Genomic DNA, 20,806 nt, shown 5'->3' on the forward strand with positions numbered 1-20,806 from the left:
TGAATTTCAAGTTCTTGTCTATTCACACAACATGCTGGGAAGATCTTGAAATATGAAGTTGCTTTACAACCAAAGCGAATAACGGTCTCCTTGATTTAATATGCGTGTACTGTAAGAAATAAGTAATGATTTAGAAAAACATGATCAGATAAAGGATAGACCCTGCAAGAACACACCAAATCCTGCAGACGAATCAGATGAAAGTTCTGAATAAACCAGTAGACATGATAGGATGGAAAATGGCAAAAGAGCGAGTGTGTTTCGAGATATCTTACTCAAACAACTTACCTTAGACGAAGATAAAACATTTCCAAATGTATGTGTAACTTGTACGGTTTATAAAACATAGTTCCCTCAACAAACATGCACAAGGTCCTCCAGATTCCATTGCGCAAGCCAGAGTAATATTCGGACAGGATTTTGTACTTTGGAACATAAAAGAACATGCTTAATTAACTTCATACAGTAACTAAAATAATTTTTTGCGTGAGTATACATGAGCAAGAAGGTCTTTAGCACAACTGTGATCGTATAATTGTTGTTTGAAAAAGTTATTAAAGTACAATAACGATCTGCACACAAAACGTTAAGTCACGCTGGCAAGTAACATTATTAATTGCCAATACCTCAGTGCCTGTAAAAGATGTAAAACGCAAACATATGTCATTTGAAGTGTATTCAAATAAAGAACATTCAATCTGTATAATTTCTTTTGTTTCATAATGAATATTTTATTCATTAGGTACGTAATTATTTATCTTCGTTCACACGCTTCCACGCCCATAGTACAAGAATGAGATCTATATTACATATTGCGAGTGAAATTATTAAAATTGTCATTCAGAATTTACCTATGTCTTTGGATTAAGAATCTTGGTACGAACTGCGAATGGAGCTTTGTCAAGACTATTACGAAGTCTTCCATGACATCACCTGCAGATAAGATATCAGGTCATCTCGACGTAAGACTGCTGACAAAATACTGAAATATACTGTTCATTCATTCATAGTGTTCTGCCCAAGGGCAGGTCTTTCATTGTAAACCCGGCATTCTCCAATCCTTCCTATTTTCCGCCTTCCTCCTTGTACAGTATATGACCCATATATCTTAATATTTTCTTCCGACCCAGACTTTTATTCCGTTCACCATTCCTTCCAGTAAATCCTTGAATAGGCAGTTTCTTCTTAGCCAGTGGCCTTACCAATTCCTTTTCCTCTTCCTGATCAGTTTCAGCATCATTCTTTCTTCACCCACCCTATCTAGCACAGCTTCATTTCTTATTCTGTCTTTCCATTTCACTCTCCATTTTTCTCCATATCGACAAGTCAAATGATTCAATTAATATTTGAGGAGAAAAATTCGCTCCGGCGCCGGGGATCGAACCCGGAATCTTGGTTCTACGTACCAAGCGCTCTGACCACTGAGCTACGCCGAATTCAATCCACAGCACCGGACCGAACCTTCCTCCTTCAATGTTTCCCTTTGTGGTCTGACTCCAAGTTAGGCATATATGTTGACGTATATGTCCAATATCAACTGCGGAATCCCGGCGAAACAAGTCACTCAGCTGAGTGCGCTCCTAGTATAATGGCAGTTGACATTGGACATATACGTCAACATATATGCCTAACTTGGAGTCAGGCCACAAAAGGAAACATTGAAGGTGGTAGGTTCGGTTCGGTCCGATGCTGTGGATTGAATTCGGCGTAGCTCAGTGATCAGAACGCTTGGTACGTAGAACCAAGGACCCGGGTTCGATCCCCGGGGCCGGAGCGAATTTTTCTCCTCAAATATTAATTGTCAATATTACAGATATTATTCTGTATGACAAATTAATAAATTTATAATATCCTCATAGCTGCAGTGCATATGTCTGTACAGATTACTGTGTACTTAACTGCGGAATCCCGGCCAAACAAGTCACTCAGCTGAGTGCGCTCCTAATATAATGGCAGTTGAGATTGGACATATACGTCAACATATATACTTAACTTGGAGTCAGGCCACAAAGGGAAACATTGAAGGAGGAAGGTTCGGTCCGGTGCTGTGGATTGAATTCGGCGTAGCTCAGTGGTCAGAGCGCTTGGTACGTAGAACCAAGGACCCGGGTTCGATCTCCGGCGCCGGAGCGAATTTTTCTCCTCAAATATTGTCAATATTACAGATATTATTCTGTATGATAAATTAATAAATTTATAACAAATGATTCAATTATTTTCTTCATTTCGTCGTAATATCCATGATTCTGCCCCATACAATGCCACAATCCATACAAAGCACTTCACTCGTCTCTTCCTTAGTTATTTTTCCACAGGTCTGCAGAAGATGCTGTTTATTCCATTAAAAGCTTCCTTGCCATTGATATCCTCCTTCTTACTTCCTGGCAGCAGCTCATGTTACTACTTATAGTACACCCCAAGTATTTGAAGCTGTCTACTTGTTCCACTGTCTCATTTAGTATTCACAACTTTCCATTCTTTATTTTTCTTCCGACAACCACGGTCTTCGTCTTGTTTGCATTTATCTTCATCCTATACTGCTCACAGGTGATATTTAGCTCCACTAACACTTACGTAAATCTCAATGTGAAGGGTTAGCAGTACCGAATGTGCAGAGAGAAATCTATAAAAAATATATATCACATAAGTCTCGCGGCAGTTTCTTTCCATCTTCAAATGTTCCATTATAAATTTATTCATGTGTTACATTGTGAAATTTTCAACAACGAGTGAATTGGAAGGAGATTGCGCCATGTGCTTGCGGATGTAACAGTAATGTGGGAGTTTAGGCTGTATGAATATTTAACTAGAAACTGTACAGAACTCTGTCTACCACTCGCTAGAGATCATAGTTCATACGTTTAATAAATTTCATCCCTCGTTCCCATAAGGTACGTATTTCTGGAAAGAGAAGCACAACTATTTGTAAGCCGTAACCACAAAATTTGGTGCAAATGAATAAAGCACAGCACAAAGCGTGCATTATTCAGAATTTATCGACGTAGACTTCAAAGTTTGTAGCGTTAAATTCAAGCAACATATTGTTAGCTATAAAGGTCGGATGTTGATTTATCACACCGGAGATTCGGAATCAAATTTCGGTTAGCTACAGTGAAATTGTGGTCTTGGAGATAGGTTTTCTCAATTTCTTTCTTTAACTTTTTAAATTTTGTATGAATGTATTAGTTGGGTTAATTAGCAATAAGGCTCTGAGTGATCAGAACTGCTACCTTGAGTATCCATCTCCAACATCATCTTTAATCATGTGACTAGAGCGTCGAATTTTCACGAGAGAGACGAAAGTTCTGATCCCGAGTAATTCGAGTGGACATTCACTGAGTGCTCTCTTTCTTCATCGAATTTCCAGAGCTGCTATATCACCGCCATCCCAATGCGATGTAAATAAGCCTCACTCTAAATTTCACTAGCTGCCGTATGGCGGCAAAGTGGTTTCTTCGGCGCTTTCGATCAAAGGGTGGTGCACTAATAGGGTCATTCGGGGAGATCTTGACACTTTTAAGAAAAGCAGCCATTCGAACTACAGATCTGTGTTGATTGTGTTTTTAATATCTGTGTAAGTGAATCTCGTGACTTCAACGTGTCTTTTTTTTTATTTTTTTATTTATTCATTTGTTGATGAACATAACAGGCAAAGCCCAATTACAATGTTCACGACTAACAAATTAATTGATAAAACATAAACAAGGAAAAGGAAACATACACTTATTAAAAACTGAAACATAATAGAACAAAGGGAAAGAAAAAAAGAGAAATTGAAATAAGGTGTGAAAGTAGCTTCAAATTAACTAACAACAATATTCTGTAAAATATGATAACAAATAATTCTGTATCTAGAGAAATTCATATTGAAAATATCAACATTCGGATAAGGATGTAATTTATTGTATAACTGTAACATTTGGAAAACTGGGGAATTTTTGTGGGATTCAGTATTTGTCCTTGGTATGTAAAACAAATTTCGAAATTTCGTTTTAAGCTTAGGTGCATATAATGTTATATAATAAAATAAACCAACACAGCCCAACTTATTGTTAATAATTTTATAAAGAAAGTTTAAAGATCGACAATTTCGTCGAATTTGCAAACTAGTAAAATGGAAATGTTGAAGCATTGTAGAATAACTCTCATAGGTAGGACAATCATTATAAAGTCTGTAATATAACCATTTTAGAAATTTATTTTGTATTTTTTCTAGTAACAGAATATATTTGTTAGTAACTGGGTTCCAGATAACAGCAGCATATTCTAATTTAGATCGAACAATGGAATTATACAAAATTATTATAGTTTTCACTTTGAATTTACAAGAATTTCTCATAACAAAACCTAAACTTTTATAGGACAAATTTATAATATTATTAATATGACTATAAAATGTAAAATTGCTGCTAAATAATATACCTAAATCTTTATGTTCATTTTCTGCTGGTAAAACTTTTGCCTCTATTTTATATGAAAATTTAATTCTATTTTTCAATCTAGAAAAGGTCATATGTATACACTTATTTATATTAAATAACAATTTATTATTAATACTCCATATATGTAAGTTTGTAATATCTCTTTGAAGTAGCTTACAATCTGATATAGTTTTGATTTCTTTATACAATTTAATATCATCCGCAAATAATAAAATTTTAGAATGTTGTACACAATTCACAATATCATTAACAAACAATAAAAAAAATAATGGACCAAGATTGGAACCTTGAGGCACACCAGAATTTACCGTAAAAGGCTTAGAAGAATGTCCATGAAAGTTCACAACTTGTAGTCTTCCTTTCAAGTATGATTTAATTAACGATAGCAAAGAGAAGGAAAATCCATATTGTTTCAATTTCAATAAAAGAATATCATGGTCAACCTTATCAAATGCTTTCTGAAAATCTGTATAAATAACAGAATACGTTCACAGAAGGAAATGCACACAATGAATGTGAGTTACACTTTTCTTTTCGGTCATGAAATATAATACACCATCTTTGTTTTACTGTATTTTAACTGGATGTGCGTCATATTAGAGATGCACAAATTATTGTATATATGACTAATTTCAAGGGAAAAATTGTTCCGGATCCGGGTATCGATCTCGGGACCTCTGGCGCTCTACCAAGTGAACTCCACCTAACACCGTCTCAGTTTTCCCCCTTATATCCACACAGTTCGAGTGGGCTGACGGGACGCCAGAAACCCACATCAAGTGCATAAAAACTCTGTGTGACTTGGAATTATGGTTTTCTCTTAACGGTCCTACAGTAACGTATATTATATTATGCAAATCTAGCTTTTAGTAAAGCTCTCTGTGAAGCAGATTTGAATAATTTAAGGGAAAAATTGTTCCGGGCCGGGTAACGATCCTGGTACCTCTGGCTGAACGCACCAGCGCTCTACCAAGTGAGCTACCCAGGAACTCCACCCGACACCGTCTCAATTTTTCCCCATATATCCACACAACTCGAGAGGGCTGACGAGATTCCAGAGACCCACATCGAGTGCACACAAACTCTGTGTGACTTGGAATTGTGGTTTTCTGTTAACGTACATAGCTCAGTTGGTAGAGCGCTGGTGCGTTCAGCCAGAGGCCCCGGGATCGATACCCGGCCCCGGAACAATTTTTGCCTTGAAATTATTCAAATCACTTCACAGGGAGCTTTACCTCAAAAACTAGATTTGCATGTTGTATATATATTTTACTGGTTAATAAAAGCGCCAAAGTGATTACCCTCAAACAGTTATCTTTGTTTCGATTGTGCTGTTATCTTTTGAATGAAGATTGTATCTCGAGAAGATTTCGACACCGTGTTTTGGAGAGATCTCGACATGTATCGAGTTCTCCCTGATTTCGCTTGTATTCGTTCTGGCGGGCTATCTATAAAAATGATTGTGTTTTTGGTCTTTGGAGAGTTCGCAATCCTTCTCAGAGTTTTTAATACCACTTTGTCCTATCAGTTTTTCTTTCTGTGTGTCTGCCTGCATAGGGGAGAGTTGGGTAGAATCGGACATCGGGTAATATCGGACAGTGAGTTTCTTTCATCTACCACCAGATGGTAGTACCTGAATAACATGGTTACGTTTCTGTATGCGACATCACAGAAACGTAACCATGTCATTCAGGTATTACCATCTGGTGGTAGATGAAAGAAACGCACTGTCCGATATTACCCGATGTCCGATACTACCCAACTCTCCCCTATATGAAACTAGTCACCTTCCATTGAACCAAACTTAATTAAAGGTCTATATTTTAATGTTCATTGATATCGGACAAATAGGAAAAGGTACAACTCTCGATACGAACATGGAAGATCAATTAGTTTGGCATATCCTTCGCCTTGATTCTAAAGGCTATTTGAATGAACAATTAATGACGTAAGAGAATTGACATCCTGACGTACAACAGGATAATATATTTGAGTACGATCTGGTTCTAGCAGAAAATTGATGTAAAATTCACGTTGAAGAAGACATTACCACTCCCCCCAAAAAGAACACAGATACCATCTACACAAGGACATTTAGGCTTGCCTAATTCATCATCTACTGATACTTCCTTTGAAGAACTGTCGCCAGTTCCGCTGCTAGCACTTCCATCTGGTGGCAAAAGAGTGAGAAAATTGCAATACTGAGACTAATAACGTTTGAAAACTGTATAAAACGGCAAAAGGGGAATAAACAGTAGAAAAATGTTGGGCTTCCCACAGAAGGAAGCCATGTTATGCTAGGCGTGTAGGAGGAGGAAGCTATTTCATCAAACAATCTGGACAATCAAAAAAGAACCTATTGTGCCGCGTGTAGTGGGTATTACTACGATGACAATGCTAGAGAACTTTATATTGAGTGTGTTGGAGAATGGTAAAATTTTTTTCATAAGGTATGTGTTAAAAATGACGAGATTAGAAGGATTATAAAATATATATAAACTAGTGGCTTGTGCAGCAAATGCTACAAACTAAGTTCATTAGAAGTTCAAATAAACATTTTTCAGATGTATTTTCAGTGAAGAATACCAGACATTCTGAAAGTTATTTGCTTCCATAACAATGAAAGATACTCTCTCTCGAGCCAATACTGAAGAGAACCACGCATATAAATACCTACACCACACCGCCATTAAATATATGAAAAAGACCCAACCCCATTTGATTAATAATTATAAAAATATTTGATTTTTAATAATATTATTATCTTACGTAAGTTTTATACCTTTCAGTAACATATACTATATATACTACATAACCGCCACTCAGTAAAATATAGAAATCAAAATCTAATTTAAGTTATTCTCTACATCTACTTATATAACCCCAAAACGTTTCACTTTCATATCATCAATATAGCATTAATATGTATAATTAATGAAAAATAGTCGCATCATGGCATTAACTACAATAATATTTCATTTCTAATGGTAATAATGTCATCAAACCATCTCAAGTTTTGTAGTTTTTAATATCCAATACACAGCTGTAGCCAGAAAATTACACACTACAGAATCGAACCTGTAAATTATTTTTAGTAAGTTAAGTTTTTAATAACCAATTTAATTTTAGCTCTAAATGTGTCAGCATTCTTGCAGATCATGGCCTTCGTGTAATATTGTTTACTGTAGTATGTGTTTTGTTTTATTCTGAAATGCAACACTGTCGACTTGATGCTCGCTTCGCTTCTCCTTTACAAAAAAGCGAAGGGAATATCAAGTCGGCCGTAAATGCTATTAGCTAGTTCTCAAAACTGACGACAGATGGATTTTGGAAAATAGGAAAATTATGTTTAAAAATTGACATTTCACTGAAAACTACTATTTTCCCGAAAAACATTGAATTCCAAGCTTCAAAATGAGGGGTCATTTATTAAAATCCGTCCAGCCGTTTTCCCGTAATTTCCATTACCAGTTCAAATTATATATATATATATATATATATATTTTAGGATCAAAATTTATTTTGTAAACGTTGAGTTTTGAAGTATTTCCTATGTTTTTCATACCATGTTGAAATCTCCTCCATTATGCGAGATATCGAGACTTCAGTACCAATTTGTATTTTTTTAATATAGTGATATAAAATGAACACATTGTCACCAGATAACATGTCCATACATATTAGGGAAAAAAATTGGAATGAAATTAGCTTAAATTGGTCTCAGACTAACAATAATAATAATCATCATCATCATCATCATCATTCGCCACGAATTACGCCTGTGTAAACCTGTTTCGGCCCCATCTAGCAGTCTTCTAAAGGGTCTTCCTAACCGTCGATGTCCTCTGGGTAGATATTGTATCATTAGTTTGGAGATTCTTGAATTGTCCATTCATTTTACATGGTGTAGCCAATACAGTTTCAGTCTTACTAATAAACAGTGCATAGTTTTTGTATGAGACTTATGCAGAGTTGAGACAGAAAACTTTACTAATAAACCGTGAATAAGCTATGGACGTATAAACAGTCTGTAACTATACAATGGGAATTGCTTTGCAGTAGTTATATACACGAAACCCCTTGTTTAAGCGTTCTACAGTATATAGAGAAAAAATGGCCGCCCCTCTAACAGCTGTTCGTATCGACTGTCATTTTATTATGATGGTTGCCTTGTAACCACAGAAGAACAAACCAAAGAGCACAAAATAATATTGCTGTAGCTTGTACTCTTTGACCAAAATATAGTGTGGTCATCGATTAGAGCCAGTTGTACTATCGATACTTAACACGCCACACTAGAGCGCTCTACTGGATGCAATAGAGAACCTCTGATATTCTATTACCTTTCGTAAGGAAATAATGACGAAACTATGACGTAGCTGTGTAACAGTTATACTGTTATACACGACATATGTACTAATTATTAGTAAGGAATTTACACACGACATATAAACGAGCTACTCATTGTATAAGTATAAGACAGTTAAACGTCTGTATATAGAGTTTTTGTTAGTAAGACCGTTTGTATCTATTTTTTTTTACTGACTCTACTTCTAATTGTTGTAATATTTCTTCATTCCTTTTTCGATCTAAAAGAGTATATCCTGCTGTCCGTCTGAGAAATTTCATTTCCGTTGCTTTGATTCTGCTCATATTCTTTTCCTTAATGTCCAAATCTCACTTTCGTATAATTGGGAGGGTAATGCTAGAGTATTACATGTATATTTTTATTCTTGTGGATTTTTGTACTAGTTTTGCTTCTAATGAATTATTTATTATTCCTAAAATTTGTGTAAATCTGGTGATTTTCTTGTTCACATCTAACATTTTTCCTTAGCGTGTCGAGATGTCCCTAAATGATCCTAAATCAAAATTAGTAATTCTATTCTGTCGACACGTGAATGACTAGGTATGTATTCATGTCTGATCTGTAATTTGAACAATATCCATACACGACACATCTCGGCATTACGACCCATTGTAAGTGAGCTATCTCTAAATAGTTACGGAACGGTAGAGGTATTAAGTTTCAACAAACGGATTGAAACTAAATAGTATAATCTTCCTGTGATGTCCAAGAAATTGCTTTTCTTAATTCTAAGAATATCGAATAATTTGTTCGTAAGTTTTATTTCTGAACAATCGACGCAGTCTAGTTGTCTTTTATTCTTTATCTAATTATATGTCTTATTAAGTCTATTTTTCTCCTGCTTTTAACGATTTTTTGCATTTTCGCGGTAGTTGCTAGCCGCTTGGAATACTGTGAGTACTAGGAAAAATAGACTGCCACTGCCATCGTGATCTAATACAGGGCGTAAGGCAGACCATGTAACTCGCTTAACCCGATCACGAAGGGCTGTGTTTCAACCATATAAATTATTTGGAGTGCATAAAGAGTAACATATATTTCTCTAAAATGTAGTGTAATTTCATTAATAAAATTTAAAACAATGATTATGAAACACTTCAGACATCATTCACTTGCGAGTTAAAGTGTAATATTACTTTGGTATGAAAATTACGTTGTTCGTAGGTGTAATAACTGCCTTTATTTCGATTAAATATTGCACAATTCAATAATTTTCAGTTGTACCGCACGAATATTACATATGTTGAAATTATAGGTTATGCTTACTGTACCAGTTGCCCTTTTCTGTCCAACTTTATTGGTCTCCAATGCCCTGCCATTACATAATATGTCATGTCATATGGAAATTATAGGTTATGTTTACTATATTCAACTTACATTCCATTCTAAAGTTAAAATAATGTTGATGCGAACAGATTATGTTAACATGTAAAATTCTCTTCACATTAAAATAACACAGTTTTGTAATTATTTCTGCAACATATTATGCAACAAGAAGTAAACGGAACTTATGGACACATTACACTAAATAAAACTTAGCAATGATACACAATAAAGTTACAATATTTCACTGAGCTCCATACACTGAAATAGAAAACCCGAACCTACATTACTGCCTGGTCTAGATCGAAAAGTCATTGACTGTGCCGTATTTCGCACTGTTATGAAAAGTTGTGTAAACTGTGAAATGTTCGTTATCGGTTGTAATAACTGTAATTGACTACAATAAAATAATTTGAATAATAATAAAATGGGACAAGGAATCGTTTGTAGTACTATAAATTGTAAGAAAAAGAGGTCAGAGTTATCCTTCTTCCGAAAGATCCAGCAAATTGAGTTTATAGAATATAATAGCCTATATACTTTATCACAATAATTTAAAAAACCTCATGTATTTCATATTTCAATAGTGGAAGGAAGGTGTTATTTTTTTCAAAAGAACACGATATCGAAAATACAATACAATTTATCATCTGGTAGGGAATGGGTCTGTGATGAGGCGATAGTAGCGATCCTGGTGGTTAGCAACTATCTGTGGATGCTTATGGACACATTACACTAAATAAAACTTAGCAATGATACGCAATAATGTTATAATATAATATTTCACTGAGCTCGGTGCATTGAAATAGAAAACCCGAACATACATTACGGCCTGGTCTAGATCGAAAAGGCATTGACTGTGCCGTATTTCGCATTGTTGTGAAAAGTTGTGTCAACTGTGAAATGTTCGTTATTGGTTGTAATAACTGTAATTGACTAGAATGCAATAATTTGAATAATTAATATGGGACAAGGAAACGTTTGTAGTACTATAAATTGTAAGAAAAACAGGTCAGAGTTATCCTTCTTCCGAAAGATCCAGCAAGTTGAGTTTATAATATATAGTCTACTTTATGAAAATAATTTATAAACATTATGTATTTCATATTTCAATAGTGGAAGGAAGGTGTTAATTTCTTCAAAAGAACACGATATCGAAAATACAATACATTTTGTCTGCTAGGGAATGGGTCTGTGAAGAGGCGATAGTAGCGATCCTGGTGGTTAGCAACTATCTATGGATTCTTATATACACATTACACTAAATAAAACTTAGCAATGATACGCAATCAAGTTGTAATATAATATTTCACTGAGCTCGATACATTGAAATAGAAAACCCGAACATACATTACGGCCTGGTCTAGATCGAAAAGGCATTGTTGTGAAAAGTTGTGTAAACTGTAAAACGTTCGTTATCGGTTGCAATAATTGCAATTGACTAAAATACAATAATTTGAGTAATAATATGGGACAAGGAAACTTTTGTAGTAGCTACTATAAATTGTAAGAAAATGAGGTCAGTTATCCTTCTACCGAAAGATCCAGGAAGGTGAGTATATAAAATATAATATATTTTATGAAAATAATTTATAAACCTTATGTATTTCATATTTCAATAATGAAAGGAAGGTGTTAATTTTTTCGAAAGAACACTATATCCAAAGTACAATACATTTTATCGTCTGCTAGGGAAAGGTTCTGTGATGAGGCGATAGTAGCGATCCTGGTGGTTAGCAACTATCTATGGATGCATATTTATCAAGTATTGAGCTTCGTGGCTGTATATACTAGACTGTGATACTACCAAGTCGTAATCTTAGTTTATTTTCAGAGCTGTTTCTAAATTAATCTCCAGTCTTCTGTCTTTATACAACCGGCCCTTAAGAGGCATATTATTAAAGGTTTCAATATGTAGACAGTTCAAATAAAATAAGATCTATAGCAATTCCTAATGGAATATTCTTGTACGCGTAGGATGAGGTATATTGAAGCACGTATCTGTGAAATGTATTCCTATCTACGTGTTATGAAGTTCGTATTTAAAGGGGATGGGGTTTCAAGGCGCGTTCCCTCTGCTTGACTTTAAGGTACCGCTTCATCTTCTCGCCATTCGTGTAATGAGTCGTTACTAGGAAACTTAAATGAATCATAATTGAACGTCTCTATGGAGTCTGTTCTTGATGACAGGAAGGCAATACAACTTCGGAAGTTATAAGTGGTAAAGTAGTCTACCTAACATTACGTATGTCGAAGAAATGTTTGATTTTGGAAAGTTTAGTTTTCATAAACAAGAAAATTTATTGTAAATGTAATTGCAAGAGAAAGATAACATTTTAGCCAGGATAAGTAGAAAAGTTTCCAAAACTAGCTATAACGGCTGGGAGGAGATGGACGCGCTGACCAAAGGACACATCCGTATTTGGATGATCATCCACCTCTGCCGAGATATTTGGACGTGAGATCACCCTTTCTGGAGAGACGCGCCATGGATTACATTTAAAATCATACTTCTTTCATTAATTAGTAATTGCATGAAACGAAATAAATATTCAAATTAAAATTTTAAGACCTGTTCCATAATCTTGGGAACTCTATGCCGGGCAGAATAAGTGCAGTTATCGACGCAGGTGGTTTATGGACGAGACACTAATCCCCACCACAGGCCTTTTTTTTGTTAATATATTAACAAATTGTTTGTTTTTTATTTATTTATATTTGATATGTTTATTTGTATTTGTTCCGGTTTTTTAGGCAATTAAACACAGAATAAATATGGGAAATGCCTGTTATTATTCGGTTGAGTAGCTTTTATCATCCAATCTGCTGTCAAAAAATCTGAAAGTTAGAATTTATAAAACTGTTATATTACCGGTTGTTCTTTATGGTTGTAAAACTTGGAGTCTTACTTTGAGAGACGAACATAGGTTAAGGGTGTTTGAGAATGAGGTGCTTAGGAAAATATTTGGGGCTAAGAGGGATGAAGTTACAGGAGAATAAAGAAAGTTACACAACACAAGTCCACACCTGTGGAGTAACGGTCAGCGCGTCTGGCTGCGAAACCAGGTGGCCCGGGTTCGATTCCCGGTCGAGGTTTTCCCTCAACCCAATGTGAGCAAATGCTGGGTAACTTTCGGTGCTGGACCCCGGACTCATTTCACCAGCATTATCACCTTCATCTCATTCAGACGCTAAATAACCTAAGATGTTGATAAAGCGTCGTAAAATAACCTACTTAAAAAAATACACAACACAGTACTGCATGCATTGTATTCTTCACCTGATATAATTAGGAACATTAAATCCAGACGTTTGAGATGGGCAGGGCATGTAGCACATATGGACGAATCCAGAAATACATATAGAGTGTTAGATGGGAGGCCGGAGAGAAAAATACCTTTGGAGAGGCCGAGACGTAGATGGGAAGATAATATTAAAATGGATTTGAGGGAGGTGTGATATGATAATAGAGACTGGATTAATCTTTGCTCAGGGTAGGGACAAATGGCGGGCTTATGTGAGGGCGGAAATGAACCTTCGGGTTCCTTAAAAGCCAGCAACTCCCCTCTCGGTTTTTTAGGATGTGAAGCAAGTATTTTTGTTTATATAGGCCCGCAGGTGATGGGCAATAATATTTTACAAAGCAGGCATAATGAAGTTTATGAACAAATGCCATTTCACATTTAAACTAATACATTAATTAAAAACTAAATAGAAAATTAATAAGTTTACTGTATTGGGAGGCGAACTCACAACCTCCGATACAGATATTTAACCACTGGCCACACACGGCTCGTAATGTTGACTACAGGTACACGGACGACTTTCAATGAAGAGACACCACAGCAATGCCTTGCAGTGCAGTGCGTTTACACAAGTGAACCGCGCGAAAGAACTTGTCATTTCTATCGACCAAGAATCGGCCCATTCTTTTTTTTTTCCGTTAAGTGTACATACATACATCTTATTGCATTAATTAAATGTTGAAGAAATGCATTTCTGTATGATTTTTTTCCATTGTCTGTATCGCGAAATCTATAAATGCTACGAAAGTTGATAAGTTATATTCTGTATGGATTTATGTTCCTGTTTAATATTAAATACATCATCTTCGCAGAGTCTACATTTTCTAAGTCAGTTTAGGGCCTGTGAAATTAAATTTTCTCTTAACATATTAAAATGGCTTTTAAAAATTACAGAAGTGTGAAAATTATTAGAATAATCTTAATTTTAAAGGTTTTTTAATAGTTCCTTCACAAATATTCATTGAATTGATGAATATTGGTATATAATATTACTATACTGATGTAGAATATATTTACTACTAACAATGCCGGACAGCGTCGTTGTACATTGGCATTTTTCTTATTTTACAATTGTTATGGGAATTCAGATATTATTATATTATGTTGGCGGAATTGGAAACATCAAAAATTAATTAAGAAATGCTTTAAACAAATTGCTCTTTGCGTTTACATTGTTGTGAAGGTTCAAATGAACGTATACATTTGTTTTGTGCATATAAATTTTTATGTTCCCAATTCCGCCAACAAAATATAATAATTTCTGAATTCCGTAACAATTGTAAAATAAGAAAAATACCAATGTACAACAATGTTTTCCGACATTGTTAGTAGTAAATATATCCTACATCAGTATAGTAATATATACCAATATTCATTAAATCAATTAATATTTGTGAAGGAACTATTAAAAAAACCTTTAAAATTAAGATTATTCTAATAATTTTCACACCTCTGTAAATGCATACATTTAATGATATGCATTTAAATTACTTTTTCCCCTATGATGTTTTCCATTTCCATTCCTCTGGCATATTTTTTTTATAATTAAATGTACCATTTAATCGAAGAGAGTTATAATCTCATTAATAAATTGATGATATGAGGTTACAGACAGTACTCTTTTTGATAAATATACGAGTATGTATTTGTAATTAATTTTGCTTTAACCGTAATTAAATCCGTATCTTGAACATACATTCGAGAGGGCGTATGTAATAAACTTAATGCTGAATACTATTTCTTGTTAGTAGGTTCACGATTCATCTTTGATAATACGAAGGTGCACCTAATCATTTAACTAAATGCGTTCAAACGACGTGAAATAAGTAAATATGCAGAGATTCATGCAGGTAATTAGATCCTACCTTTCTGTTAGCATTCATGGAGAAAATTTGTCACTGACGTGAAATAGATTGAAATTTCACTGGAGGAGAAGTGTCTTACCTGAAAAAGAGAAAGGAAGAGAAATTAATAATAAAATTGTAATGAAGTTACGTGAACAAAAAGTGTCGTTATTTAATTCAATAATTTACATTTAACCTTTTACTTTATACAGGGTGTAAAATGTTCAACGAGAGTTATTGTAGGAGACAAATCCTTAGTATACCGTGAATAATAGTAGTAGTAGTGGTAGTAGTCGCATCACATCACATTTACAATTACTATGAAACGAATTATTAATTTATTTTTTCAAGTAGGCCTAGTACTCTTGTGGACAAGTTACACAAACATTTTCAGGTGTCTACCATCAACCTGATGACATTCATTACACCGCCATGACAGTGATTATCGAACTGTCGAACATTTCAGGTCTGTCTCCAGTAAAGATTTACTGTACAGCTATGGATCCGCTATGGCTCAAATAGCTGTGTGTAAATACAGGGTGGAACATAAGGTAGTACATTAATTGTAGGGTGTGATTCCTTAAAATATAACGAAGAAAAACTTCTAATACCATTTTGCTCATTTTTGCGAGGTTTTTGAAGAAATAATACCTTTATGCCGACATTTCGATCCCGAATTTTACGAATACTGTTTAAAATACGATTTAATTTCTTGTATAACAATGAAGAGAACGTTTGTTATGCTCACATTGCAGCAGTATTTTAATTAGAAAATTCACAGATTTCGAAGTAATCGATTGAAGAAACATTGGAAATATTGATTGTGGGATCACGTACAGAAGGTCTAAATTTCTGGCATCGCTGTCGGGGCGGCAGCCTCGTAGTATTCGCAACTGATTAGCTGTTGTGATGTTTACATTGCACTAGTGTGCAGTTGGACGTACAGCGATAGAGTTTAGTTTCTTTCAAAACTAGGAGATGCCAGAGTTCACAAATCGTGAGTACTTACTTACACATGAGCCAGGCCGCGGAAGAAATTCGGAACCGTGAAGGACTACTGGCCAGAGTTCGTCATAATTGGAATAGAAAATGTGAAAGCTGCACGCAAACTGATGGAACAGTACCTGTAAAATGTGAGTGAAATTTCGTTTACAGCAAGGATGGGCATCGTGCCTCACTTGAGAAATAATGCCTCACTGACCTTCACAGAGCTTATCGCTCTGAGTGACATCATCTTCACAGTCCCCGTCCCTCCCTCACGCAGCTCCTAGGCGTGGGCAGGTTCTATATCAGTTTCATAAGCAATATCAGTGGTGATATAATGGCATTACCAAAGCAGTGTGTACGCGTTAGAAAACTATTATTTCGTGAGAAATGGGAGGAAGAGTTTTTTTCCTGTTTGGAAGGGGAGAACATACGATGTATGTTATGCTCGAAAATCCTATTAGGCATTAATAAAACTAATATACAACGACATTACTCCTTATGTCATAAAGAACATGCTGAATTAGAAGGTAAGACAAATTAAATTTTATTTTTCGTACTATTCCGAAGAAAATGTATGATCTTAACATTTGCATAGTATACTAAATACGACATTATACCTTAAACACGCTGCATTAAAAGGTACGAGGAATTAAATGTTGTTTGTACGTATTAGTTTCAAAAGCAATTTATAAAAAATAATATCAAATATGCGTAGAAAACGAAACATGATTTTCTGAAATTATTTAGGACGAGAACGTGCAAATCTATTAAGTAATCTTGATAAACGACAGAATATTCAAGAAAATAAACTTAGACAAAGTGATGGAATATTATTGGCTAGTTACGCAATTTCTCGCCTGTGATTTAAATCAATTCAATGATGGATAAATAGTAAAGAGGTTTATGATTAAAGCTGCCGAATTAATATGCGAAATTGAATAAAAGTTTTCGAGTCTCTCACGTTAACCAAGCGCTTTCCTAATAGTTCTCCACTGACCGCCTTAACGATTACGATAAGGTGACGCAGGTCACAGCAGTTTATATTTCCCATCCTATTCTGCAGTCTCCTCTCCTAGTAAACAAACTATTTGAAATCGAATGGCTCACGTAACCGAAAATTGTGCCCATGTATGGTTTACAGAGTTTATTACTCTTTATTTCATTATTAACGCCCAGAATTAGTGATTCGTAAAACAACAAACTGTAATGTTAATTAGATTTTGTTCACGAAGTGACATCAGTTTCCTTTTTTCATTTGTAACTGTGTTTTCACTAATTTGAACATAATTTCCTGACTTTCACGTTATTTATTGTCATTACTGTACGTATTTCTTCTTACATTAAAATTATTATGCCATACTTAGTATGGAGTTGTTAGTGTATTGCATTGTAAGTTGATAATTCTGTATTCATTGTTGAACTGCGTCCGAACACGAACTATTTTGTTCATTCAGGTTAGCTCAGTACATTTGCTGCCGCCCTCCCCCTCACCTGCTGCAAGATACACGGTGAAAGATAGTTGAACTTAACCCACCCCCTTCAAGTCGCTGACCGCATGGGGTGTGGGGTACTACTTATGCGGCGTTGAAACATCTTGCAATTGCCGTCAGCGCTTTCGAAAGACTAGTAATGATCTCACTATCCGTAAGTCCTACAATTTGTTTTATTTGACAAAAATTACTCTAAATAATCAGATCTATGGCTCCTGTCAATTAATGTACTACCTTACCTTCCATCTGTATACAGAACTGGTTGCTTTACAACGTTCAGCGGGGGTTGCAGCGATCTATTCTGGCGTTCATCGCTCTGGTTTGACTTGGCTTTAAATTGACAGCGATAATCGTCATTCATTTAGAAAACAAACGAATAACAATATGAGAAATATGACTGCAAAACATCGTGTATTTAGCAATATTTCTGAATAAAGTATGTATATGTTTCCAATCATTTTGCCCAGTACGATATGAGTTCCAAAATATGCAGAGATAGGCCTACCCATGAAAAGGAAATGTTGTGGAAGGAAGTTGATGAAATTATAGCCAACATTGGTAAAGCATCTGTATTTCAACATAGGCTAATTTATTCTATGTATATTACAATACATTAGAGAAACAGTAATTAAAACATTACCCTCATAAGACAACGTTTCTTTTAAAAAACGCTGAATTTAGTGTGGTTAGAACAGGGACGTATAAACAGGATGTTAAGGGGATATCCTCTCCGAAATTCCAAACTTTAATACCGACGATTAATGTAGACCTAATCAATTACTTCAGATTATTTTAAAATGCTAATGAAATGTGTCTTAGAACCAGGGTTGCCAGATGTCCTGGATTTTAATGTGATGTGTCCTGTGTCAAGTAATATTTGTCCGGAATGTAAAAAGATTGGAATGATACAATCTTTTTTGCTCATTTCTATAAAGTTATTTTTAAAATCCCCTATTCATTTTCTTCAAGATCTTGTCCAACCTACATTGAACGTCACTGTCAACGCTGCCTGGCAATTTCTCACAAATAAATGATGAAATTTTAATTAAGTATGAATCCAATTTTTCTGCCCTGTACGATATGAGATAAAAATAGATGATTTATTATTAATAGGAAGAAATGAGCTTAAACTAAGACAGCTATTTATTGATTTAATGGAAAAAGCACAAAACATTGGATTAAATATTAACGAGAGTAAAACAAAATTTATGGTAATCACTAACCCAAAAAAGGATTCCCAATAGCCTTAAAATAAAAAAAAAAATACTTTTGAAACTGTCAATCAGTTCAAATATCTTGGTGTTTTAATAGACAATTCTAATGACAGGAAATATGAAATACTTAACAGACTATCAGTTCGAATATCTTGGTGTTTTAATAGACAATTCTAATGACAGGAAATATGAAATACTTAATAGACTACATAATGCAAACAAAACTTTTTATGCTGTTCACAAATTATCTTTCCGTTTTTAACCAGAAATTTAAAAATCATTTTGTACAAAACAATAATCCAACCTGTACTATTATATGGATCGGAAACATGAAGCTTAACTAAAAATGAAAAACATAAATTAATGGGTTTTGCAAACAAAGTGTTGAGAAAAATTTTTGGTCCAATTTTTGATCCACTTGAAAACAAGTAATATTCACAAACTGTATAATCAACCGTCAATAGATGTAATATGGACCAGAAGATTAAATTGGGCAGGACATGTTATACGTATGGATGACTGCAGCAGCGAAAAACAAATTATATATATATATATATATATATATATATATATATATATATATATATATATATAAACACAAACACCTTTAACAACGGAAGGCCAATGAGAAGACCTCGAAATAGATGAAAAGATGAAATGCAGAAGAAATGCATGGAAATGGGAATTACCAACTGAGAGGAAATAGCAAAAGACAGAACAGAGTAGAAGCATTTTGCGAAATCTACATGGATTCGACATGCTCCATAATTAATATTTGAGGAGAAAAATTCGCTCCGGCGCCGGGGATCGAACCTGGGTCCTTGGTTCTACGTACCAAGCGCTCTGACCACTGAGCTACGTCGAATTCAATCCACAGCACGGGATCCAATTCTCCTCCTTCGATGTTCCCCTTTGTGACCTGACTCGAAGTTAGGCATATATGTTGACGTATGTGTCCAATGTCAACTGCCATTATATTAGGAGTGCACTCAGCTGAGTGACTTGTTTTGCTGGGAATCCGCAGTTAAGTGCACAGTAGCTCAGTGGTCAGAGCGCTTGGTACGTAGAACCAAGGACCCGGGTTCGATCCTCGGCGCCGGAGCGAATTTTTCTCCTCAAATATTAATTGTCAATATTACAGATATCATTCTGTAGGACAAATTAATAAATCCATAATATTCTCATAGCTGCAGTGCATATGTCTGTACAGATTACTGTGTACTTAACTGCGGATTCCCGGCCAAACAAGTCACTCAGCTGAGTGCGCTCCTAGTATAATGGCAGTTGACATTGGACACATACGTCAACATATATGCCTAATTTCGAGTCAGGCCACAAAGGAAAACATTGAAGGAGGAGAATTCGATCCGGTGCTGTGGATTGAATTCGGCGTAGCTCAGTGGTCAATGCGCTTGGTGCGTAGAACCAAGGACCCGGGTTCGATCCCCGGCGCCAGAGCGAATTTTTCTTCTCAAATATTAATTGTCAATATTACAGATATTCTGTAGGACAAATTAATAAATCTATAATATGCTCCATAATGTCCATTGATTGATTGATTGATTGATTGAGTGCTAGAAAAATAAGCCAAACTTGTTTCCAACGCTAAATGATTGAGCAGAATTATTGTCTCAATTTTTTTTTCCTTTCGGGGAATGGCACTTAGGCAAGCAATGCAGCGTTAGGTTTATTATTGAAGCTCCTTTATTGGCATGATTTTTGAAGTCCTTAGGAAGCTCATCAAACCTAGTTGCAAATACGCTAAATACAACCAACCAGCCGCCCGCCTAGTAGCTTTATAACATCATTGGTAGAACCGACTCTGCATTCCG

The 20,806-nt window shown here is 35.1% G+C and overlaps 1 protein-coding gene and 1 non-coding gene across 2 annotated transcripts in view; both read right to left on the reverse strand.

Annotated features, from left to right (window-relative positions):
• The window catches only part of LOC138700254 (neuropeptide CCHamide-1 receptor-like), a 1,055,160-nt gene that overhangs the window by 330,113 nt on the left and 704,241 nt on the right, over positions 1 to 20,806 (reverse strand). The gene's annotated exons all lie outside the window — the stretch shown is intronic.
• TRNAT-CGU (transfer RNA threonine (anticodon CGU)) lies at positions 1,364 to 1,436 on the reverse strand. Its single transcript has one exon. It is a non-coding gene; the product is annotated as a tRNA-Thr (tRNA).

This window comes from Periplaneta americana, chromosome 5 (assembly GCF_040183065.1).
Source record: "Periplaneta americana isolate PAMFEO1 chromosome 5, P.americana_PAMFEO1_priV1, whole genome shotgun sequence".
In the NCBI taxonomy this organism is placed as follows: domain Eukaryota; kingdom Metazoa; phylum Arthropoda; class Insecta; order Blattodea; family Blattidae; genus Periplaneta; species Periplaneta americana.